The sequence below is a fragment of the Notamacropus eugenii genome, chromosome 1 (assembly GCF_028372415.1).
Source record: "Notamacropus eugenii isolate mMacEug1 chromosome 1, mMacEug1.pri_v2, whole genome shotgun sequence".
In the NCBI taxonomy this organism is placed as follows: Eukaryota; Metazoa; Chordata; class Mammalia; order Diprotodontia; family Macropodidae; genus Notamacropus; species Notamacropus eugenii.
Genome location: NC_092872.1, coordinates 503,936,419 through 503,963,555, shown reverse-complemented (window position 1 = coordinate 503,963,555; position 27,137 = coordinate 503,936,419). Strand labels below are relative to the sequence as shown.

The 27,137-nt window shown below is 37.7% G+C and overlaps 1 long non-coding RNA gene across 1 annotated transcript in view; it reads right to left on the bottom strand.

Annotated features, from left to right (window-relative positions):
* Positions 1-867: 867 nt before the first annotated feature.
* LOC140519888 (uncharacterized) overlaps positions 868-27,137 on the bottom strand; it is a 166,275-nt gene continuing 140,005 nt past the window's right edge. The window contains exon 3 of the long non-coding RNA XR_011972317.1: positions 868-7,371. This is a non-coding gene — a long non-coding RNA (uncharacterized lncRNA). The remainder of the gene's footprint in view (positions 7,372-27,137) is intronic.

The following is a 27,137-nucleotide window of genomic DNA, read 5'->3' as shown; positions in this document are numbered from 1 at the left end:
GCAGGTTAAGAATGTTATCGCAGGAAGAAGGGAAGATTAAAGGTATTTATGACCCCATTGACCTTATCAAGTGTTAACTTACCTATAGACCTCATGATGTGCTCTTGCAAACTAGAAATGCAGCTCTGGGCTTGTTTGATTGAGGAAGTCTGATATTCAGGAATCTATGGGTCTAGTTGGTTGTAATCATTATAATGCAGGGGGTTTCAAGTTGACCCCTGAGAGATGAACTCCATTGCGCTCACTTCATTAGCCTTACAGATGACATTTCCTGAGTTCTCTGTTCCCCAAGCCAAATGTGTGATTCCTGAAGACCACACAGAGGTATTGTGAGGAACAATTGCTGATCCATGTTTGCAAAGGACTTTTCCATCTTTGAAGGGCAGCAAAATGGGGAAGTAGTAGGAAAAGAAAGAGGTTGAGGAAACGAAAATAAGCCCTGTCTAGTGAGTCCTGGGAGCAGTTTTACAAACTCTTTTGTAGTAGACTCATGTCAAGTTGAGAGTTGTCGAGGTTGAAAGGTCATTAAGCCATCTAGAGACTCTGGAACCAGACTGATGGGTTCAGAGAGAAAAAGAGTTCTGTTCTTGGTACTTCATTCACAGACTGTTAGTATTGAGTCTCTGCTGTGTTATTTCCAACTCAGTAGCCTCTGTTATACAACTAAGTGGGGTGGAAAGGTGATTGGCAGACATTTAGCCACCAGATCAGCCCAAATGAAATTAGTCCAACTGATAAGTAAATCTCCCACCTCTCCATATGTTCTAATCAGATACTATGACAAATTTGTTTGGTTTCCAAATTATGAATGTACCTGGAAGCTACAATAATGGAGTAGAAAAAAACCCCATACACTTTGATTCTGGGCTTTTATTTTCAAATTAGATGTGGTTTCATTCATTAAGGCAACCATAGAATAAGGGTCTTATATTATTTACCAAGACAAGCATTCCATCCCTCACCACCCCTACTCTTACCTCTACATGAAGACAACCACCATATTTCACTATGTTTTTAGTCTTTGATCTCCACCCATAAAGCCCATTTTCTGTGTAAACGTGGTTACAAAATGTTTCATGTTTGTAAAAAGAGAGGAGGACAAAGTGCCTTTATAATTTTTCCTGGAGGAATGTAAGGATTAAAATTTAGGCTAGATGAAAATTTACACTGTATTTTTTACTTTAAATTAAATTCAACTAGTATTTATTAAACACATTCTGTATGTCAGACATTGTGTTAAGCACTTATTATACAAAGACAGAAATGTAATAATTCCTGGCCTCAAGGAATTCTAGCAGGGAGGAAAATTAAGTCCACAGAGAAGTAAACATAAACTATATAGAAAGCAAACAAAAGTGATTTTTGGAGGAAGGAAAAGACTGAGAACTGAAGGGATATAAAAGGGCCTCATGTAGTAGGGAAACCAGGAGCTGAATCTTGAAGCAAGCTGAGGAGTCAAAAAAGAGCAGATGAGGAGGAAGACCATTCTGTTACAGATACAAAAGTATGTACCAATTCTTTGCGAGCTAATTAACTTGGGAAAAATTTCCTTAACTTCTCTCGACATTAATTTCTTTATATTCTAAACTTAAGAGATTGTAAAGATGCTAATTTTTGACATCTATTTTTAAAACTTTGAGTTTCAAATTATCTCCCTTCTTCTTGTCCCTCCAATGCTTAAGAAGGCAAGCAATTCAATGTAGGTACAATGTGCAATCATGCAAAGTATTTCCATACTAGACATGTTGTGAAAGAAAACATAGTCCAAAAAAAAAAAAAAACCCTCAAGAAAAATAAAGTGAAAAAAATATGCTTCAGTCTATATTCAGCTACCATCAGTTTCTTCTCTGGGCATGTATAACATTTTTTATCCTAAGTCCTTCAGAGTTCTCTTGGATCATTGCATTGCTAACAATAGCTAAGTCATTCACAGATGATGTCCTACAAAATTGTTATTTTGTACACAGCACATTTCACTTTGCATCAGCTCATGTAAGTCTTTCCAGGTTTTTCTGAGAGCATCCTGCTCATCATTTCTTGTAGCATATTAGTATTCCATCATAATTATATATAACAATTTGTTCAGCCATTCCTCAATTCATGGGTGTCCCTTCAATTTCCAGTTCTTTGCCACCAGAAAAGACCCTCTATAAATATTTTTGTAAATATGGGTTCTTTCCTTTCTTGTTTTTTAAAATATCTTTTTGGATACAGATCTAGTAAGGGTATTGCTAGGTCAAGGGGTATATATATACACACACGTAGTTTTATAGCCCTTTGAGTATGGTTCCAAATTGTTCTACAGAATTGTTGAATCAGTTCACAACACTATCAACAATGCATTAATGTCTGATTTTTCCCATACCCCCTCCGACATTTATTATTTTCCCTTTCTGTCCTGTTAGCCAATCTATGAGGTAGTACCTCAAAAATGTTTTAATTTGCATTTTTCCAAACAATAATAAGTTGGAGCTTTTTATTCTTATGTCTATTGATAGCTTTGATTATTTCATCTGAAAACTCTTCATACCTTTTAATCATTTATCCAATGGGGAATGACTTTTATTTTTATGAATTTGACTCAGTTCTCTATATGTTTGAGAAATGAGACTTTTATCAGAGAATCTTGCCTCAAAATTTTTTCTTAGTTACTATTGCTGACTGTATTCCTTTCCATCCTATTCTACCTTTTATTCTATTCTCTCTCTTCTTTCACCTTTTCCCTTCTCAAAAATATTTTGCATCTTATAAAAGTGAATATTAAAAACTAAAAATAAATAAAAATTTAAAAAAAGTTGTTTATTTCTGATTATTTCCTATCCCAATCTGCCCACCCTTCTATCAATGCCTCACTCCTTCTCTTGTCTCCTTTTTCTCCTACTTTTCTGTGGGGCAAGATAGATTTCTAAGCCCAATTGAGTGTATATGCTATTCCCTCTTTGAGTCAATTCTGATGTGAGTAAGGTTCACTCACTCCCCCTCACCTCTTCCCCTCCACTCTAAAAACTTTTTCTTGCCTCCTGTATGTGAGATAATTTACCATACCTACCTCTCACTTTCTGTTTTCCCTAGTATATTCCTCTCACTCCTTAATTTTATATTTAGATATCATCCTTTCATACTCAACTCACACCATTGCCCTCTGTCTAAATATGCTCCTTCTAACTGCTCTAACAATGAGAAAGTTCTTATGAGTTACTAGTATCATCTTCCCATGTAGTAATGTAAACAGTTTAAACATACTAAGTCTCTAATTAATTCCCTTTCCTGTTTATTTTTCATGCTACTCTTGAATCTTGTATTTGAAAGTAAAGTTTTCTAATCAGCTCTGATCTTCTAATCAAGAATGACAAAACGCTCTCTATTTCAAAGAATATCCATTATCCCCCTGAGGAATTATACTCAGTTTTGCTGGGTAGGTGATGCTTGATTGTAATCCTTGTTTCTTTGTCCTCCAGAGTATCATATTCCAAGTGCTCCTGTCCTTTAATGTAGAAGTTGATAAATCTTGTGCTATACTAACTGTGGCTCCGCAATACTTACATTGTTTCTTCTGGCTGCTTGCAAAATTTTCTCTTTGACCTGGGAGTTTTGGAATTTGACTATAATATTCCTGGGATTTTTCATTTTGAGATCACTTTAACAAGGTGAGCAGTGGATTTTTTAAAATTTCTATTTTACCCTCTGATTCTAGAATATCAGGTTGTTTTCCTTCATAATTTCTTGAAAGATGATGCTTATACTCTTTTTTTGATCCTAGCTTTCAAGTAGTCCTATACTTTTTAAATTTTCTCTCTCAGATCTATTTTCTAGTGAGTTGTTTTTCTAATGAGATATTTCATATTGTCTTCTATTTTTTTTCATTCTTTTGGTTTTGTTTTATTGTTTCTTGATTTATCATAGTCATTATCTTCTATTTGCTCCATTCTAAATTCTAAGGAATTATTTTTTTTCAGTGAGTTTTTCTACCTTTTTATTCATTTGGTCAATTCTACTTTTTAGGGAGTTTTATCTTCACTAAATTTTTTGCATCTTTTTTGATTTGGTCAGTTCTGTTTTTTAAGGTATTCTTCTCCTAATTGGCTTTTTGGACCTCTTTTTACCATTTGGTCTAGTATTTTTTTTAATGTGTTATTTTCTTCAATATTTTTTGCACGTCCTTTACCAGGCTGTTGACTCTTTTTTCATGATTTTCTCGTATCACTCTCCTTTCTTTTCTCATTTTTTTCTTCTAACCTCTCTTATCTGATTTTAAAAATCCTTTTTGATCCCTTTCATGACTTGAGACAGATTCCTATTTGTCATGGATGCTTTGGATATAGAAACTTTAGCTTTGTAATCTGAGTGTGTGCTTTGATCTTCCTTTTCACCATGCTAACTTTCTATGGCCAAATTTTCTTTGCTGCCATTTGCTCATTTTCCTACCATATTTCTTGATTTTTACCTCTCTGTTAAAGTAGGTCTCTGCTTCCAGGGTGACAGGTATAGTCCCAAGCTTCAGTATTTTTATACATCTGTTTTAAGAGATACAGGAACTCTCAATTTTCAGTTCTTCCAAGGTAGTATGATCTAAGGAGAGGTGTGTTTATTCCTCTTCTGGTCTGTGCTCTGGTCATTGAGTGACCACCAGTACTCTTTTCTGCCCTGGAATTGTGATGAGGGTCATTGTTCCATTCCTGCTGCAAGCTCTGTGGTGTTAATTGTCCTCCTCACCCTGGGATGCCACCTAGGACTATGGCCCAGATCTGAGTAAAGGCAAAGCAAGGCCTCAATGCTAGCAAAAAGCCCCTTATAATGTCCTTTCTACTGGTTGTTTTATCTGTGGGCTGAGACTCTAGACAGCTGCTGTCACTACTGATTCAGTGACTCCCAAGTCCTGCTCTTGTTTTGCTGAAACTAGGTCTGTGCTGGTGGGGCCTGCACTGGACTGTGCTCTATTCTCACCCAGGTACAACAGACATTTTCTGCTGACCTTCTAAGTTGTCTTTGGCTGGAAAAGTATTTTACCCCACCCTGGTAAATGCTCCAAGAATTGTTTTATGACACTATTTAAAGGGGTTTGGGGGAATGCTCAGGCAAGTCACTGTCTTTTCTTCACCATCTTGGCTGTGCCCTACACCTGCATCATCTTAAGCAAGTCACTTCTCATACTGGACCTTTTATAGCAATTCTGAAAGGTAAGTGCTATTATTATCTTCATTTTACAGATAAGAAACTAAATTTGAGAGTGGTTACAAGATTCACTGGTGATCACACAATAAATTTCTAAGGCAGGTTGCAATTGAAAACTTCCTGATTCTCATTCTACTGCTATATTCACCATACCACATAGCCTATAATTCAAGACCTCAGGAATTCTTTTTAATACCTATAAGTCTATAAAAGATAAAATATAACTTTGCTAGTTTGTCCATCATGTAGCTTATGCCTTTTTTTTTTGACAAAAAGAGTAACTCTACAGATATTTTACACCCCTCACCTAGCTATCTTTGAACAGGCTATTCTCTAAGTTTAGAATACATTCTTTTCTTCCATTATTGAGAACCCTTGTCTTCATTCAAGAATAATTTCATTACTCATCTTCCCTAATCACCCTGGTTATTTGTTCTTCTTGTTCACATTATCATATGCTCAAATTATATGCCTGTTTATATGGCATCCCCTTACATACACATCCAATATAATTGGTACTTCTTAAGGTCAGGGACTCCTTTTCATTTCCCCTTTGTATTTCTAGTGCCTAAGATAGTGTATGTCATAGAATAGTCACCTGCTTGTTAGATTGGATAAGAATTACATTTATCTTGTCTACTCCCCATCATTAATATAGATGCACAGAATAGGTAGAAGTACCAACAGATGTTGGAGACACTTTTGTTTAGGAAAGACCCACAGGGGGTAGTGTCAAGATGGCAGAGAAAAAGCAGGGACTTCCTTGAGCTCTCCCCACAAACTCCTCCAAATACCTGTAAAAATGATCCTAAACAAGTTCTACAGCTAGAGAACCCACAAAACGACAGTGAAACAAATCTTCAACCCAAGATAGAAGGACAGAAAGGGTATATTGCAACTGACTGAGAGGTATCTAGCAACTGATACAAAATCCCTGAATCCTGGGACAGTACACTCTCCCCCACCCCCAACCCCACTGGAAGTAAAGTCTAATCTTGACAAAAAGTTAAAAAGTCAAGTATTTCTCTGAGAAGATGAGCAGACAGTGTAAAAAACCTCAGATTATAGGAACAACACACAGAAAATTGAACTACAGGCATAAAAATTAATCTTCCAACACTGCTGAAGCCTGATTCTGCCTATGGTAATACCTGAATTCCTTAGTTCCTTCTCTTATTCATCTTCCCTAGGCTGAGTCTTTCCCATTGGACACTAACTTGAACTTTCCTGAATTTTCAGGTATTAAAATCAGACTTAAAAAGACTTTTCCTTTTTGTAAGTTGTTATTTTCTTCAGTATTTTTTTGTGTCTCCTTTACCAAGCTGTTGACCTCTTTTTATACTTCATTTTTGTCCTATTACATGTAAAAATCTTTAACATTTTTTTGTTAATTTTGAATTCTAAATTATCTTTCTCCCTTCCTCCTCATCTTCTTTCTTGACAAGGCAAGCAATTTAATATAGATTATGCATTTAGTTACACAAACATATTTCCACATTAGACATTAAGGAATAGAAAGACAAAAAAAAGTAAGACACAGGTATCCTTCCATCTGCATTCACACTTCATGAGTTCCCTCCCCCTCCAGAGACAGATAACATTTTTCATTATGAGTCCTTTGGAATTGTCTTTGAAATCAATTAGGATACCTAAGTCATTCACAGTTATTCATCATACAAGTTTGCTATTACTGTGTACAATGTCCTTCCAGTTCTGCTCACTTCACTTTGCATCAGTTCATATAAGTCATTACAGGGTCTTCTCAAATCATCCTGTTCATCATTTCTTATAGCACAACAGTATTCCATTATATTCATATACCACAATTTATTCAGCCATTCCCCAATTGATGGGCATCCTCTTGATTTCCAGCTTTTGGCCACCACAAAGAGAGCTGCTATAAATATTTTTGTACATGTGGGACCCTTTTCCATTTTTATGCTTTCTTGGGGATACAGTGCTAGAAGCAGTATTGGGTCAAAGGGTATGCACATTTTTGTAGCCCTTTGGACATAGTTCCAAATTGCTCTCCAGAATGAGTGGATCAACGCACAGCTCCACCAACAATGGATTAGTGTTCTAACTCTCTCCAATCTGGAATCACTTTTTCTTGATAGGAGGAAGTCCTCTGTGGCAATTAGCTGAGGGTCTGCCTGAGCTGTAGTCCATAACATAGAAATATTTCCTCAGATCCGAGACCTTAAAATAATGGCAAATTCAGAAAGTTAACTGATAGAAAAACTCCTGAGTTAGCTTGGAGTACAGCGGCAACAAAAAGCATTGAGTTAGGCTAGTGACAATTTAATGAGGTTGAACATCACTCCTTAATACGATCGCAGACCGCTCTTGGTGAAAAGGGAACAATTAGGTGTGTTAGCCACTGAGAATGCCCCTTCTGGTTAATTTCTTCTCTTCTCTTCCTTTTCTTTCTTCAAGTTCCTTGCTTTATCACACGACTTTCTGAGAATCTAAGACTTTGGGGATATATGGTGAGAAGACAGGTTCATTTCACCTAAACACCAAAAGATTATTGACCTTCTCTACTCCTATGTCAGGGCCTCCTGAAGGCCAAACTAATTAGAATTCTCCCTCCTTATCTTTCTGGGAGACAAAATGGGAAAATTAAGCATAGAATTACATAGAAATGTTGAGTGTCTCTAATTAAAGAAATCTACAATTCTCATTCAAAACCAAAGCTGATTTTTTTTTAAAAAGAAAATCCCTAAATACTCTTTGAATCCATATAAACTGAATTATTGCCTCTATAATCAGAATTAATGTCTAACATGGGAGTAGAGACTATAATTAGGTCTCTAACCTCTTTGAATCTTGAGGAGGTCTAATAATGGAAGAGAAGAGACTCAATTTTCATGTCCCAACTTGGTTTCAGCTGAATAGTTACTTACAAAAAGCAAAACAAAACTCACCCCAAACAAGCAAAACAAAAACAAAACATCAAAAACAATTCAGATCAGTAGCTAGTCACAGACTTCCCAATAAACACTGACTTTCAAAGCTACTCTTTGCTGAACTAGGTTAGGAATGTATAGATTTGATGCAAATGTTACAGGCAATAAATAAATATCTTGACAAATGGCTTCTTGATACAATCTTATACCCTGATGAATAAAAATAAAATACAAGTGAAATGTTGAGAGGCTGAACTATGATTAGAGACATATGGTATTGTAGTGCACGTGGTAGGCTATTGGGTTACATTAAAATTATCATCAAACCTTTGGTAAAAATCAATATGAAGTCACTTATAACACTTCACTTGGCAGTTCTGTTAAGCAATCTGAGATATCACTTCATAATTGCCACAAGCACTCGGAACCAGAATAGTGGCATGCACACAGAGGGCACTCAATAACAGTTTGCAGAATGAATTGTTCTTATTAAATGATTCTAAAGGATGTATTATTGATTGACTTGTCTTCACAAGACAAGGAAAATGAACAGCTTATTAAGAGGAGTGTAATATTTTAAGGACTACCTGTTTCTCTTTAGTTCTCATTTTGGATGAAAATAATGTAGAATTTTAAGATAATAATTCACTTAGAAGCATTAAATGTGATTTAACAGTGAAGCTATAGAATTATAATATCTCTGAGTCAGAAGGGACCTCAGAGGTCGATCAGTCCCACCAAATCCCATCTACTATATTCCTAACAACTAGTAATTCAGGTTCATAACAATAAGGAGTTCACTAACATTGGAGCCAACTTAGTCACCTGGTCTAATTATTAGAATTTCTCTAATCCCCCAAACCCATTTCATGTTAAATCTGCTTCTCTATACTTCTTAGGCAACTAGGTTGTAAAGTGGATTAAATGTTAGGCCAAGAGTCAGATCTGCCTTCAAATTCTCTCTTAGATATTTACTAGCTGTATGGCCCTAGGTAAGTTACTTTAACTCTGTTTACCTCAATTTGCTCAACTATAAAATGGGGATAATGATAGAACCCATATCATAGAGTTGTTGTGAGGATCAAATGAGATATTTCTTTTTTTTAATTAATTAATTAATTTTTAGTTTTCAACATTCATTTCCACAAGATTTTGAGTCCCAAATTTTCTCCCCATCTTTCTCCTCTCCCACACCACGCATTCTGATTACTCCTCCCCAATGTGGCCTCCCTTCTATCACATCTCTCCTTTTCTTTATCCCCATCTCCTCAATTTTCTTGTAGGGAAAAATAGATTTCTATGTCCTATTATTGTGTCCTCTATTTCTTGTTTCCCAGTTACATGTAAAAGCAATTTTTAACATTCGTTTTTAAAACTTTAAGTTCCAACTTCTCTCCCTACCTCTCTCCCCTCTTATCCCCACTGTGAGGGCAAGCAATTCAATATAGGTTATACATGTGTAGTTATGCAAGAAGACTTCCATAAAAGTCATATTGTGAAAGACTAATTATATTTCCTTTCATCTTATCCTGCCCCCCATTTATTCTATTCTCTCTTTTGACCTTGTCCCTCCCTAAAAGTATTTACTTCTAGTTACCCCCTCCTACCATTTTCCCTGGCTTCTATCAACCCTGCCAAACCTCACTTATCCCCTTCTTCCCTACTTTCCTGTTGTGTAAGATAGATATTCATACCAAATTGAGTGTGCATGTTATTCCCTCCTTTAGCCAAATGTGGTGAGAGTAAGCTTCACTTTTTCCGTTTCACCTCCCCCCTTTTCCTCTCCATTGAAAAAAACTTTTTCTTGCCTCTTTTATGAGAGATTATTTGCCCCATTCCATTTCTCCCTTTCTCCTCCCAATGTATTTCTCTCTCACCTCTTAATTTTATTTTTTAGATACCATCCCTTCCTATTCAACTCACCCTGTGCCCTCTGTCTATATGTATATAATCCCTCCAACTACCCAAACACTGAGAGAAGAGCTATAAATATTATCTTTCCATGTAGGAATGTAAGCAGTTCATGAGGTGTAGAGTGTGTTCAGGGAAGATCAGTACCTTTGGTGTGATGGCTGCTGAGCTTTTCTCGGGGTTCTTTCCATCTGTGGTGTCCACTTGTTCTGCCTACCCTCACCTGTGGCTCCAAGAACCTGCAGTATGCACAGAGGCCACACCCTGGTAAACTCTTTTGGCAGATAGGCCAAACCAGGTTGAAGGAAACCAAGAATTCTCAAACCCATTGATGAGTTAGAGGGGTGTCTGTCCCAAGCATGTGATGACTTCATCTGGTGGAATGGGCAGATGAGAACAATTTGTCCCAACGGCCATGAAGTCAGATGAAGCAGGAGATGGGGAACACTTAGAGCTTGGTTAGACACTGAAGATGCCAAGGTCATGCATTGCAGCCTGAGCCATCGCCAGCCATCATGACTTGGTCCAGCCAGTGGACTACGATGACTCTGGAGGAGAGAGTGAGGCTGGTGACTTTGTGCAACTCTGCCTCACTTAAATACAATTTACGCATGAATCAAAAGACATCACCCATACCATTTCACTATTAGGCCTCAAAGTCCTGTGGTGACAGGCAAGTGATGAAGCAGCAGTGCAGATACACTGGGAGCTGTAGTCACGACCCTGCACTCAGGCGGCCCAGGCCATAGGGTCATTTCTCACTGGAAGCAGCAGTGGGACTCATCAGCCCCTTGCGTGTCTGAGTAACCTTTCAAGGAACACACTGCTCACCTCCTGGTGAGAGGAAAGGGACTAGAAAAGGTGCACTAAACATTGCCTGCTCACACAACCCTGGCCTGATTACCAGAGCAGGCAGGGAATCCCACTATGTGGTCAAAACACAAAAAAATGTACAAAAATATCTGCAAAGATGATTCCACTCACCATTGGCACATGGAACATGCACAAACTAATAGACAACACAAAATCCAGTAGACCTGAAAGAAGAACTGCTCTTGTGAGAGAACTCAACAGGTATTGCATCCAAATAGCAGCCCTGAGTGAAACAAGGTTGAAAAATGAAGGCCAGCTTACTGAACTTGGAGCTGGATATACCTTTTTCTGGAGTGGGCACAGTGAAGGGGAACGCCATGAATCTGGAATGGGTTTTGCAATCAAAACTAAAAAGCTGATCTACTCAGCAAGCTGGTATGCCTGCCAAAAGGAGTCAATGACAGGCTCATGACAATGTGATTGCCACTCACAGGAAAACGCCATGCCACCATCATCAGTGCCTATGCTCCCACCATGGCAAACCCTGATGAAGTCAAAGAAAAATTTTATGAAGACCCAGAGACCCTTATCATCAGTATGCCAAAAGAGGACAAGCTCATAATTCTGGGTGACTTTAATGCTAGAGTAGGTTCAGACTACCCAGACTTGGCAAGGAGTACTAGGGAGGAATGGAGTTGAAAACAGCAACAGCAATGGTCATTTAGTGCTAAAGACTTGTGCATCACATGACCTTCTCATCACCAACACTGCCTTCCATTTACCTAACTGCAATAAAACTCCATGGATGCATCCTCACAAGAAACACTGGTGTCTAATAGATCATGTGATTGTAAGGAGAAGAGACAGACAAGATGTGACAGTGACAAAGGCAATGTGTGGTGCAGAATGCTGCACTGGTCATAGACTTATCCTTTCCAATCTAAATTCCCATTCATCAAAAGTGCCACCCCCCAAGGCAAAATGACTACATAAAGAATTAATGTCAATAAATTAGAGCTCTTCTGTGAGTGTGAACAATTTTTTGCTGACTTGGAGGGAAAGTTGAACCAACACACAGTTGGCAACAGTAGAGAAGAAAAGGAGTGGGTAGCTCTCAGAGATTTGGTGTACAGCACTACAGTTGCTCATCTGGGTCAGAATACTCACAAACACCAAGACTGGCTTGATGAAAATGATGGGGAAATTCAGAAGCTGCTAAATGATAAACAAGAACTCTACAGGATTTACCAGCAGGATAGTTCATCCACTTCTAAGAAGGCAGCATTTAATTCCATCAAAAGCAAAGTACAAGCAAAGCTTAGAGAGATGCAGGATTCCTGGCTCAGTAAGAAGGTAGATGAAATTCAGTTTTATTCTGATAGTAACAATCCAAAGTGTTTTTATGATTCCCTGAAAACCATTTATGGACCAAAAACCTACAATGCATCACAACTACTCAGTGCTGATGGAGCCACATTGATTAGTGATTAGGACATGATCCTAGAGAGATGGATTGAACACTACCATACTGTTTTCAACAGACCATCATCAATCAATGCTGAGGCTATTGACCATTTATCTCAGGTTGAAGTCAATACTTCCTTTACTGAACTTCCAACTGAAGAAGAGGTTTTGAGAGCCATTAGGCTCCTTTCATGTGGCATCTAGTGCTGATTCTATTCCAGATGAGATTTACAAGGTAGGGGGACCATTGCTCATACAAAAACTGACTGAAACTTTCCAGGTTATATGACAAGAGGAAGTTATCCCCCAGCAGGTCAAGGATGCCTCCATTGTACTGCGACAATCACAGGGAGATCTCTTTCTTAGTCATTGCTGGCAAATTTCTTGCTAGAATCTGCTGGGGATGGAAGCTCAATTCCATGTGGACAGTCTCGGGTGGGTAAAGGTGGGAACTTCTAAATCTTAGAGTTCTCATGAGGCCCCCCATAAAACACCAGGGAATCGAGGAGTGAGACCGAGCAATCTCGTGTATTTCCGCCTCTTCCCGTGAGAAACGTGATGGGAGGAGCATCCCCCTCGAGACTGTCCCGGATCTGGGCACACCTATTGTTATCTAACAGGCACGGTATTCAGGTGCAAACTACGTGGCCGGAGAGCTTAATTACAATCAGGAAAGCCTGAAGGCTCTCTTAGCGCGGAGGGGCCCTGACAGGACAGAAGGCTCCGTTTTTCCTCTCTTCGCTCTCCCCTCCCCCTCTCTCCCCACTTACACTTCTGCTTCCAATCTCTTATCATAAGATCTTTGCCTCCTTGGGAGATTTTCTCTCTCCCTCCTAAGGAAGAGCTTCCCCTGCACATGTAACCGAGACCCTGAATAAAGCCTAACCCTTGTTCGACTCTGGAAAGTCTCTTCTCTCATACGTTTATCCGGTTTGGCCAGCCGAAGACCTGCGATAGAGGTAAGGTAAGACTCGGGTAGCCCTCAGGCCTCTAGGCCTGGCAAGAATCCTCCTCAATAGGCTGATCTTTCACCTGGAAGATGGACATATACCTGAGAGCCAGTGTGGCTTCAGAAAGGGCCGAGGAACAGTTGATATGGTGTTTGCTGCCCAACAACTCTAGGACAAATGTCAGGAGTAGAACAGAGATCTGTACACAATATTGTAGATCTGACCAAGGTCTTTGACACTGTTAATCATGAGGGCTTATGGAAAAATGTCAAAATTTGGTTACCTGGAGAAGTTCATCAATATTGTACATCAATTTCATGATGGCATATTTGCCCGGGTTCTGGATAATGGAAAAAGTTCTCATGCCTTCCCAGTCACCAATGGAGTGAAACAGGTCTGTGTGGTTGCTCCTATTCTTTTTTAGCATGATTTTTTCAGCCATGTTATCAAATGCCTTCAAAGACGATTAACACAGTGTCAAGTTCAACTACTGTACTGATAGTAAGTTCTTCAATTTGAAAAGGTTATAAGCCAAGACCAAAGTGGAGGGAGTGTTGGTGCATGATTTTCTGTTTGCACATGAGTATGCACTCAACGCATCCTCTGAAGCTGTGATGCAACAAAGTAAGGATCAATTCTCTGCTGCCTGTGCTAATTTTGGAGTAATAATTAACACCAAAAAAACACAGGTGCTCCATCAGTCACCACTGCACCATCCATACATGGAACCATCGGATACAACAAATGGAGAAGTTTTGAATGCTGAGGATAAATTCACTTACCTTGGCAGTGTACTTTCCAGGGATGTACACATTGACAATGAGGTTGATGCACACATTGCCAGAGCTAGCTCAGTGTTTGGGAGTCTCTGAAGAAAGGTTTGGGAGAGAAGAGGTATTAGACTGACTACCAAATTGAAGGTCTACAGAGCCGTTGTGCTGACCTAATTGTTTTGTGCTTGTGAAACGTAGATAGTCTACCAGCATCATGCCAGGAAACTGAATTGCTTCCATTTGAACTCTTAGGAAGATTCTGAGGATCACCTGTCAGGATAAGGTAACAGGCACTGGAAGTCCTTGCTTGAGCTGAACAGCCAAGTATTCAAAGTATGCTTCAGAAAGCGCAACTCCAAGGGGCTGGCCATATTGTTCAAATGCAAAATGTACGCTTGCCAAAAAGACTATTTTATGGAGAACTTGCAGGGGGCAGGTAATCACATGGTGGCCAGAAGAAATGATGCAAGGACACTCTCACAGTCTCTCTCAAGAACTTTGGATTTGACTCTGCAACATGGGAGACACTGGTACAGGATTGCTCAGCATGGCATGCCCACATAAGAAAAGGTTCTGTGCTCTTTGAGCAAAGCAGAATTGAGACGGCACAAATTAAATGCAGGATGTGCAAATTTGGGATATCCACCCCAAATATTCATATGGACTATCTGTGCCCAATCTGTGGTAGAGCATTCTGAGCTCATATTGGTCTGATTAGCCACAGTCAGACACACTGAAATTTCACTTTACAATTGTGATGTCATTTTGGTCTTCTTCTAAGACAAGGGACAACAACCAACCTTTTCATACATCTCTTGGTGCTTGTGTTTGAAAGGCAAATTTTCTCTTCAGCTCTGGCCTTCTCATCAAGAATGCTTGAAAGTCCTCTATTTCATTGAATAATCATTTTTCTCCTGAAGTATTATACTCAGTTTTGCTGGGTAAGTGATTCTTGGTTTTAATCTAACCTCTTTTGACTTCTGGAATATCATATTCCCAGCCCTTTGATCCCTTAATGTATATGCTACTAGATCTTGTGTTATCCTGATCATATTTCCACAATAATTGAATTGTTTCTTTCTGGCTGCTTGTAATATTTTCTCCTTGACCTGGGAACTCTGGAATTTGGCTATAGTATTCCTAGGAATTTTCCTTTTGGGATCTCTTTCAGAAGATGATCAGCAGATTCTTTCATTATTTATTTTATCCTCTGGTTCTAGAATATCAGGACAGTTTTCCTTGATAATTTCACAAAAAATGATATCTAACCTTTTTTTTTTTTTGATCATGGCTTTCAGGTAGTCTGACAATTTTTAAATTGTCTCTCCTGGATCTGTTTTCCAGTTCAGTTTTTTTTTCCAATGAGATATTTCACATTGTCTGTTATTTTTCATTCTTTTCCTTCTGTTTTATAATTTTTTGACTTTTCATGAAGTTATTAGCTTCCATCTACTCCATTCTAATCTTTAAGGAATTATTTTCTTCAGTAAGTTTTTGGATCTCTTTCTCCATCTGGCCAGTTCTTCTTTTTATGGTATTCTTCTCCTCGTGGACTTTTTGGATCTCTTTTGCCATTTGGGTTAGTCTATTTTTCAAAAGTTTTCTTTTCTTCAGCAGTTTTTGGATATCTTTAGCAAGCAGTTGACTCATTTTTTCATGATTGTCTTGCATCATTCTCATTTCTCTTCTCAATTTTTGCTTTACTTCTCTTACTTGATTTTCAAAATCCTTTTTGAGCTCTGAGAACAATTCATATTTTTCTTTGAGGCTTTGGATGGAGCAGTTTTGACTTTATTGTCTTCTTTTTACAAGCTTTGGTCTTGCTTGTCACCAAAGTAAAATTCTATAGTCCGATTCTTTTTCTGGTTTTTGCTCATTTCCCCAGTCATGTACTTGACTTCTGAGTTCTTTGTTAAGGCAGTTTTCTGCTTCCAGTGCGGGTCGAGGGTATACTGTCAGGTACTCCATCCCTCCACAATTTGTGGGCCTAGAGCTCCAGAAACAGTGACTACAACTGCTTCTCCTACTTCTTTGGCTGCCTCTGGTTCCTCTGTTTCCTCCTCCCTCAGCAGGCCTGGGACTGGGTCAGATCATTCCACTCTCCCACAGTTGTCCAACAGGCTTTTTCCACCAATCTTCCAATTTATTCTCAGCGTTTTGGGGTCATGATCTCTGGAACCCATGACAGGTGTGAAAGATTCAGTCTCCCTAATGACTGCTCAGGTCCTGTCAGTGCCAGTGTGGGCCATACTGGACTGTGCTCTACTCCCAGTGTGGCGCGATAGACACTTCCTGGTGACCTTTCAAGCTGTCTTGGACTCAAGCTTTGCTTCACTCCATCATTCTGTGAATTCTGCAACTCCAGAATTTGTTTAGAGCCATTTTTTTTTTTTTACAGGTATATGGCTGGGCTTGGGGGCAGTGCTCCAAAAAGTGAGTGCTGTTACTCTGTCATCTTGGCTCTGCCTCTGAGATAATATTTCTAAAGTTCTTGGTGCAGTGCCTAGAATATTATAGGTTCTTAATAAATGCTTGTTCCCCATGTTTTACTCTTCTATCCTCCCCTTCCACCATCTTCCATCCTATTGCCAACTCAATTAAAATCCTGAGTGCTTACTCCATTCCGTTGTTAGGGACAAAAAGAAACACATTTACTTTACTTCCTTCAGATAACTTGAGAGTTATTACTTGGAAAGAGTAGAAATTTTAAAGGTCAGAAGTCAGAACTCAGGCCACTTAGTGAAAGAAGGAAGATTTCAGCTCAGGGAAAAAAAAGTATTCTTTGTTAATCAGAGCTCTCTGAAAATGGAATGAGTTGCCTTTTCAGTAGAGAGCTCCCCATGATTAAAATTGTTAAAGATCAAGCTAAGAATATAAACTCTTTTGAGAATAAGTACTTTCATTTTTGTCTTTGCCTTGCATCTAGCACATAGGTGCTTAATAATGTTTGTTCAATTGAATTAATTGTTGCAGAGGAAATTAATGATTCCTATAGGAATTATTGCTTTTTACTGCCAGGTTCCCTTCTAATTTGATGATTCTGTGATTCTACAGGTGGCTAGCATATGTATAACCTCTGCCTCCTTAATCTTTGTGATTCAAAGCCACCATCTGCAGAGGCAAAAATCTCATTATTGCTGCTCATCTCATACTCAAATCTCAGTTCAGTTCAACCCTTTCCTTCTCTAGTCACTTTTCTCTTGTCCTTTCCTTCCACTGTGCCCACAGTAACCCCAGCTATGCTGTTAATAACCTTCCTTCATTTGGATCAGGAGTTGTTAAACTTTTTCACATCAGAATTCCATTAAAAGCCTAAAATTTATTGAGGACTTAAAGTTTTTTTTTGAGGGGGGGCATATATGAGTTATAGCTTTTGAGAGTTACCATATTAGTAATTAATTGAAAATACATTTTAAAATATATTAATTCACTTCAATACTAATAATCCCATTATATGTTAATAAGGCATATTTTATGAAAATTAACTATATTTTCCAAGACAAAAAAGAAAAGCATTGCTTTATATATTTTTTGAAAGCCTCTTTAATATTTAACTTAACAAAAGACATTATTTTTCTGCTTTTCTCAATCTGTTACAATATTTTGATTTGGTTGAAATACATGAAAAAATACTACCTCATAAAAATGTAGTTGGAAAAAGAAGGAATATTTTCCTTGACAAATACTATCTTAGTATTATTATTAACATAGTTTTGAACTCTCAAATCTTCTAAAATAATCTTGGGGAATGTAAGGGGGCAGCTAGGTGATGTCTATGTGTTCTTGGAGGTTTTATGAATTCTTTTGAGTTCTTTGCATAACATTTACTTCCTGTGGCATGAAATGAAAGTTATTCAAATTAGATATCTATATGATTGTTATGTTAATATTAACTACTTTTAATGAGATGGTGACCTTATTTATCTTCACTAATTCTACAGAGATAGGGCCCCTGTTAGATTTTCTATGAGTGGCTGAGGGAGATAAGCTAAAGAAAGAAAATGATTTTTTGCATCATGCCTGGTCCATGTGAGCCCAGAGTCTTACTGTACACTTGTCCATGAGTTACCCTTCATCTTTACTGTCATTCATAAGTATGATACTTTTTAAGTCTACAATTCTAAAATTTTCTTTATTGATTATAGTCTTTCTCCCCTTCTCCTTTTCTCTCATCCTGTACTTTTTTCCCTCTAGTCCCTTCTCCCTGGACTTTTAGCCCCTCCAACTTGTTGTGTCTTCACTTTCCTCCCTTTGAAGTTTTGACTCTGAAATTAATCTGTTCAGCCATACATTTTCCTTTATCTTCAAATCACTAACTCTCCTGACTTTTGTTTCTCATTCTCTAACAATCTTTAATCACCTCTTTCAAATGACTTGTCTGCTCTCACTCTTAAGTTGTTGAACTGTCTGAGGGGACACCAGAGAATTTTGCTGATGAAATCTACTACAAATTCATGTTATATGTCATGAACTGAGTTCTCAGTGCTGAAAAGCAGTCCTTTCTTGACTCACTGTATATCTTTTTCCCCTCAGCAATTTTTTGATGAAAACCTTAACTGTAAGTGCCAGAGTTGGAATTTGAATTTAGGTCTTTTTTTTTTTTTGCTTTTTTATGTTGATTCCTCAGTTTCAACTAAAGCAAATGAGAGACCATCATTTTCCTGTAAAAAGAGAGTTCAATTTGATCCATTAATGTACTGGTTTGACCATTTTGACTCATACATTGTGTTTTTTTTTTCCACCAAATGTAAAGACCAGTTAAGACGACCATTTTTATTGTAACTTTCAGTTAAATAAACCCCACCTCAGTCCCACAGGCTGCTTGACAGTCAGGACAGTAGATATTTCTGTGGTTGTGATGTAAGGATAATATAGCTAAGTAGGTACAGAAAAATGTATTTTTCTTTAACTGTACTTTGTCTTCCCAAATTTATAGGGAGATACATGAAAAGTGATTGGCTGTCTCTCTATTCATTGTGACTTAATGTAATAGAAGAATACTTTCAATGGAGATTGGCAAGCAATGTGAGAAGAATTTTATGGGAAAGAATTAGAACTTGATTTTTCTATTCATTTCTCATAGAGGTAGATGTCAAAATAGATGGAGCTCATCCAATTACAGTATCTTATGTATCTTGCTTTTTTCTTTTAAAATTCAGGTGAAAGATAAAGTATTCAAACTTTACCCCCACTTTATAGCAAACTAAAAATGACATTAGAAGCCATGTTTGGCTTAGTGGCATATAGTTTATCCCCTTCACAGTATATAAATATATCAAATATTGGGAGGAGACCCATTCATTTTGCACACTGTGCTGATGGTATAGCATAATTTTCCTGGGATTGCCCTTTTTTCTATATTTTTGGCAGGTTACAGCTTGTAGCTCAGAAATAAAAAATAATAATCATTTGCTTTCTTTTGCATCAAAAAGGGAATGTTTCTTACAGTCATGATTATAAGGAATATCTTTTGGAAATTCTGCCACATAAGCAATATTTTGGTAAATCTGTGTTACTTATTTCATTTGGGAAACTTTCCACTTTCCCTATAGCCATCATAATCTTTAAGGTAGCTACAGTCTTTCAAGTTTCCCATCCTCTTTCAGTTTCCTTTCCTGCATCTATAATATCAATTAGCTTTGAAGGGAATTTAGGCTTTGTATGGTTTAAATAATGCAAAATACTAACTGAGCTCCACATAGCTCTCTACATCAGCAGTAAGATTGATTTCTGCTTTTGAGCATCCCTCATCCACTGAAGTATCTTTTTTCATTTTAATGTTAAATGTGATCAGATTTGAAGATGAAATAAACAGTGAATATTTTGGTGAATGCAAGGATTGTATAGGGGCTCATAAAAGCAACATCTGTTTTCCCAGTCATCACACCTATTCCTTTCCCTGTTTGAATTTCCTGTTTTCATTTCATTACACCCTTTTTTCATATATAAAATAGGTAACTTCAGGGAAGATGGAACAAAAGGAATACTTTTTAGGGAATGGGGTGGAGTGTAGAAATGATTTCACAGATATGGAGAATTCCTCTATGAGAAAACGCTCTACTATTGCAAGTCAGTACTTGCTTTTGAACTTAGAGTTTTAGTGAGCTGCCTAGAGCATTGAGAAGGTGACTTGCTCAATCAAGCAGCCATTCTGTCAGAGGCATTACATTATATTATCAATTTAGAGAGGTATTATTTTTTTTAAAAAAAGGTCTGATCCCTATTTTGATGCACTTACTAGCTAACTTGCTATCAAAAGTGAGAGAGACAGATACTTTCCTCACCAATCCTTTCCTGGTCCCTAAAGTGTTTTTCTCTAGAGGTCCCTGAGATAATTTCTCTTGCTGGGCAGCCACAATGTGCAAATGTGTTATGATTGAATTACATAATATAAATCTGATGAGTTATGTTCCTCTAATGTTATCTTCCATATTCTCTATATCTTGTAGGAACCTGTGTACCCATGTTGTTTTCTCCTATAGAGCACAGAGCAATTACTTAATATATTTATTGATTTATATGACATATGATTAATATTCAGTTATTTATTGAGTTATCTACCCAATGATGCACCCTGATCTATTACTTTAAAGATCACTGATTTGATGACTATGAGTGATCTCTATGTTGTTTACAATACCTTCCCAACACCTCCACTAAGCCACTGTTGTGGCCATCTCTTTATGAATAATCCTTTGATTATGAACATACAGTCTATTGACAAAGGCAGAGGTGGGGAACTGGCAGCTTCAAGAACACATGTGACTCTCTAGGTCCTCATGTGTAGCTCTTTGACTGAATCCAACCTTCACAGAACAAATCTCTTTAATAAAATGATTCCTTGGCTCAAGGTCATCTTTGATTGTATTCAAGTTTTGTAGGCTACTCCAAAGCTTGTGCTCTCCTAACATAGACTTTAAAAACCAGATTCACAAGGCAGAGCCAAGATGGAAGAGTAGAAGCAGGAACCTTACTGAGCTCTCTCCCCAAACCCCTCAAAATACCTGCAAAAAATGACTCTAAACAAATTCTAGAGAAGCACAAGCCAAAGAATGGCAGAATGAATCAGATTTCCAGTCCAAGGCAATCTGAAGGGCCGACAGGAAGGGTCTATTACACTAGGCTTAGAGTGGAGCACAGCCCAGTATGTGCCACACCAGCACAGATGGGACTGGAACAGGCCTCAGGGTGCAGAATCACTGGCTGTTGTAGCGTTTCCAGACTTCTCAACCCACAAATGCCAAAAACAGCTTCAAAATTCAGTGGGAAAGCTCTCTCCCATGGATGAGAGAGAAACATGGTCCAGCCCTAGCCCCAGCACAACAGCAGCCACTACTGCAGTGGTGTCTGCTTCTGGAGCTCTCAGCCTATAGACATTGGGGGAATCAAGAGACAGATCTGAGTCTCATTCCTGGGTGGCAGTTCTGGGGAGCAGAGGAGTGCTGGAGTGACAAAGCTGGTAGGGACTGTGGAAAGGGAATCCTACTCACAGATCCTGAACAGTAAAGAGTACTTGTGATTGCTCTTAGATAAGAGTGCAGGCCAGAAAAGGAGTAAACACCTCTCCTTTGATTATACCACTTTACAGGTCCCTGGAGATATCTCTGAAAACAGTTCCACAAAACCCCTGAAACTTGGGACAGTACACCTTCTACTTAACAAAGAACTCAAAAGTCAAGTAATGGGCTAAGGAAATGACCAAAAAGGGGAAGAATAAAACTATAGAAGGTTACTTTCTTGATGAAAAAAAGTTACTTTCTTATGATGAGGAAGATTGAAGCATACAAATGGAGGAAGTTAGCAAGGTCAAAGCTTTTAGATCCAAATCCTTCAAAAATTATGAAATTGTCTAAGGCCGTGGAAGAGATCAGAAGGGGTTTTGAAAATCAAGTAAGAGAAGTAGAGGAAAAATTGGGAAGAGAAATGAGAGAAATGCAAGAAAATCATGAAAAATGAGTCAACAGCTTGCTAAAGGAGACCCCCCTTAAATGCTAAAGAAAAAAACACCTTAAAATAGACTAACCTAAACCACAAAAGAGATCCAAAAAGGCCAATAAGGAGAAGAATGTCTTAAAAAGCAGAACTGGTCAAATGGAAAAGGAGGTACAAAGCCTCACTAAAGAAAAAAATTCCTTAAAGATTAGAAATGAGAAGATGGAAGCTAATGACTTTATGAGAAATCAAGAAATTACAAAACAAAATCAAAAGAATGAAAAAAGTAGAAGAAAATGTGAAATATCTCATTGGAAAAACAACCGAACTGGAAAATAGATGGAGGAGAGATAAGGTGAAAATTATTGGTCTACCTGAAAACCACGATAAAAAAAGAGGCTAGACATAATCTTTCAAGAAATTGTTAAGGACAATTGCCCTGATATTCTAGAACCAGAAGGCAAAATAGAAAGAATCCACTGATCACCGCCTGAAAAAAATCCCAAGAGGAAAACTCCTAGGAATATTGTAGCCAAATATCAGAGTTCCCAGTTCAAGGAGAAAATATTGAAAGCAGCCAGAAAGAAATGATCCAAGTATAGTGGAAACAATCAGGGTATCTCAGGATTTAGCAGCTTCTACTCTAAGGGTTTGGAGGTCTTGGAATATGATATTTCAGAGTTTAAAGGAGCTAGGATTAAAACCAAGAATCACCTACCCAGAAAAAACTGAGTATAATACTTCAGGGGAAAAATGGACATTCAATGAAATAGAGAACTTTCAAGCATTATTAATGAAAAGATCAGAGCTGAATAGAAAATTCGACTTTCAAATACAATAATCAAGAGAATCATGAATAGGTAAACAGGAAAAAGAAGCCATAAGGGACTCATTGAAGTTGAACTCTTTACATTTCTACATGGAAAGACGATATTTGTAACTCATGAGACCTTTCTCAGTGTTTGGGTAGTTAGATGGAATTTATAAATATACATGTGTGTTTGTGTATGTATCTATGTGTATGTTATATTGTGTAGGTATATGTGCATGTATATGGATGGATGCATGTATATGTATATATATTTGTGTGTAGACATAGAAAGAGGGAAGAGGGCACAGGATGAGCTGAATATGAAGAGAAGAAACAAAAAATAAAATTAAATATTGAGAGGAATGTACTAGGAGAAAGAGAAAGGGAGAAGTAAAATGTAGTAAATCATCTCACATAAAAGAGGCAAGAAAGAGCTTTTATAATGAAGGGGAAGGCGGGGGAAGGTGAGAGGGAATAAGTGAGACTTGCTCTGATTGGATTTGACTTAAGGAGGGAATAGCACACATTCAATTGGGTACATTCAATTGCAGAAAGTCAGGGAAGAAGGGGATAGGAGAAAGAATATGATAGAATAGACAGCAGATTGAGGGAAGGGGTAATCAGAAAGAAATACTATTGTGGGGGGACATATCAAGGGAGAGAATGGAATAAATGGAGGACAGGACAGAACAGAGGGAAATGTAGTTAGTCTTTCACAACATAACTGTTACGGAAGTGTTTTGCATGGCTACACATGTATGACATATTAAATTTCTTGCTTTCTCAATGAGAGTGAGTGGGAAGGGAGGAAGGGAGAGAATTTGCAACTCAAAGTTTTAAAAATGAATGTTAAAAATTGTTTTTGCATGCAACTGGGAAATAAGTTGTACAAGGAGTGGGTTATGGAAAACTATCTTGCCCTATAGGAAAATAGAGGGGAGTGGGTGTGATAAGGTGGGTGATAGAAGAGAGGGTAGATTGGGGCAAGGGGTGGTTGAGGGGCATGCTGTCCTAGGGTGGGGTGAGGGGAGAGATGGGGAAGAAACTTCAGAATTCAAAATCTTTTGGAAGTGAATGTTAAAAACTTAAAATTCAAAAAAATAAAAATAAATAAAAACCAAGTGAACCTTTACATTAGAGACAAGGTATCAAGATTTATAAATCAAGATGGAACATCAATTCAAATTATGTAAATAAGCAAATTCATAGCTAGGTGGTAGAGTGGATAGAGCACTGTGTCTAGAGTTAGGAAGATCTGAATTTAAAACTAACCTCAGATACTCCTACTTTCTGTGTGATCCTGGGTAAGTCAGCTTAACCTCTGTTTGTCTCAGTTTGCTCAGTTGTAAAATGGGGATGACAAAACTTATCTCACAGAGTTTTTGTGAAGATCAAATGAGATAATATTTGCAAAGCATTTACCTTGCTGGAATATTGTAGATGCTATACAAATACTTACTCCTTCTTACTCCAAAATTTTAGGGAAATGTATGGCCCCAATGTGAAATTCCTTATATGACAATAGGCTTAAATTCATTCATGCTTCTCAACCTGTTTGATTTTTTTTTACCTTATCTTTCTATAAATTCTCTATAAAAGACATACTTGATGCTCTAGAAATATTCCTCTGTTTATATGTTTTGATTTTTTGTTTGTTTGTTTGTTTTAACCAGTGTAGTACTTAGTATCCTTCTATTAGCTACCTTGGCTATTAATCACTCCATTGCATACCACTCTTTCCTGCTGATCTCATAGACTGACTTCTTCCTTTTTCGCATGTGACACTTCTTGCCTGTAAGGGACAGAAAGTTGCTATTCAAAAAAGAACCAGTCTTCTTATCTGTTCTCTCCTGCTTTCATGAGACCTTTTCTCCCTGCAGTTGTTTTCATTTGGCCACTTTCTGTCTATAGGGATCAGGAAAAAAGCCTCTCCATCCTGCTCCCTCCAGTATTCTCCTGATCCAACTTTGCCTGGCTTGCTTGCAGAAAAAGGGGACAAATTCCATTCCATTGGCTTTTCTCATTGATTCCCTCTCTTGAGTTGCTAACATGCTTAGACAACTCGACATTGAGGCTAAACTTTTGGTGCTATAGATTACCCACTTGAACACATTTATCAGTAATTAATAAACTAGTTCTCCCCATCTCCATCACATCTTTCTCATCCTAGTGATTCTGAACACTACCTTTATTCAAATCCTCTTCTCCCTCTCCCATTTTCAAAATCCCTTATAAAATCCCTTCAAATGCCACAAATCTCCCACTGTAAAACTAACCTCCCAGTGGTGATTGTTAAATTTTTAACACAACGTTTTGAGGAAAACAGATGTACCTAGAATATACTTTTAACTTTAATCTACATTATTAATATTTTCCACATCACTTTCTTAAGTCTAAATAATAAACAAAATATGTCAAATCTTGATTGGGTAGCATTTGTTCATTTCCAAGGTATAAATGCTTATACTAGAAATTTAACAGTGGGATAGTATGAGATGGCTCTGAGCACACCTCTGTACCCACATTTTCCACTGTGCTCTGCACTATCCTTGTTCTGTTGGTAATGAACTGGGTTTATTAAATCCTTTCCTTCCCCACTCATTTCATAGTCTGGCTCTCATTGAGAATTGGATCTATTCTGATGATAGTGCCTTTCTGGTCACCATTTCCACGGGACTGGTTGTACTTTTGCTCATTTCTCAGATTCACTGGTTGAGGTAGAAGAGTTGGAGTATTCTCTGTTCCCAATTGTCACTGTCAAGTTCACTGGCAACCATCATACCTCAATAACTTCTCTTCCTTTGAGTTTTGCTCAATCCATATCTACCAAAAAATTATGGTAGCTATTGTGTACCACTCTCCAGAATATACTCCCTCTTTCTTTAGAGAGCTAAATGACTGGTTTATGTTCTTTCTCTCCCCCACTACCCCAACCCTCATACTAGGAAACTTCAACATATAGACTGATACTCCTTCAAACACTTAACCACAACATATTCATTTCTCATGATCTATTCCTCCATTCCACCTTAGCTATATACAGAGGGTGATCATACCTTTCATATTCTGATCACCCATGGAGGTACTACTTACATGTTCATGAACTCTAAAATTCATTTATCAGATGTTGTCATTCCAATTCTCTCTGCCTTGCAACCTTAAACGTTGCTCTTTGTCTTTACCATGAACCCTTACCCATTGACCCCTTGATTTTTTATCAGACCATCACCCCTGGACTGGCTATACTCTCCTATCTTCCTCATCTTGATCTCTTTATGAAATAGTTTAACTCTATATTGTCATCCTCTTTGAAGTCCCCTAAATCTATTGCTGATCTTGTCCTACCAAATCTCAGCCTTTGAGTACTCCCAGCATGCTGTGCCTTCACTCTTACTCATGTTACTGAAGGAAATGAGAAAATTATAAAATTGTGCTGACTTAGATGAACTAAAATGAAACTGTTATATACTTCTCTAATTGACTCACTATACTACTCTCCTTGGAGTCTTTAAAAAAAATCCACCCAAATCTACCAGTCCCTTGGTTGGAAACCTTGTTTCTGTGCTACTCAGTTTCTCTCTTATCTTCATTCTCTATTTACTCATTACTTTACTACTGACTACAAGCGTATTTATAATATTTCTTTTTTTTGTATTAATTTTATTTGTTTTTACTATTCTACAATCACTACCATATAACTTAAGATTATTTTTCCCCTCCTTCTCCCTTATTTTCCCCCTCAGTCCCATAGAAGGCATACAATTTTATATAGGTTCTGTACATACATTCCTATTAAATACGTTTTCACTATAGTCATGTTGTGTAGAAAAATTAAAAGTAATAGGAGAAATCATATAACAAACCAAAATGTAATACAAAAGAAAATGATCTGCTACATCCTGTGATTGAATTCCAAATTCTTTCTCTGGGCATGAAAGGCACTTTGCCTTAAAAGACCATTAGGAATTTTTTTAAGTCCTTCCATTCCAATGAAGTTCCAAGTCTACCAGAAAAAACTCTCGCACACTCTGCTCATTGCTGTGCACAAAGTTCTCCACAACAGTTCTCTGTTCACAAAGTGAAGGTTCTGTTCCCTTCACTTAGCATCAGATCATATAAGTCATCCTGTGCATCATTTCTTATAGTACAATACTATTCCATTATATTCATACACCATAATTTATTCAGCCATTCTCCAATTGATGGGCATCCCCTTGATTTTGAGTTTTTGGCCACCACAAAGAGGGCTGCTATAAATATTTCTGTACATGTGGGACCCTTTCCCATTTTTATGATCTCTTGGGGATACAGTCCTAGAAGCGATATTACTGGGTCAAAGGGTATGCATATTTTTGTAGCCCTTTGGGCATAGTTCCAAATTGCTCTCCAGAATGGTTGGATC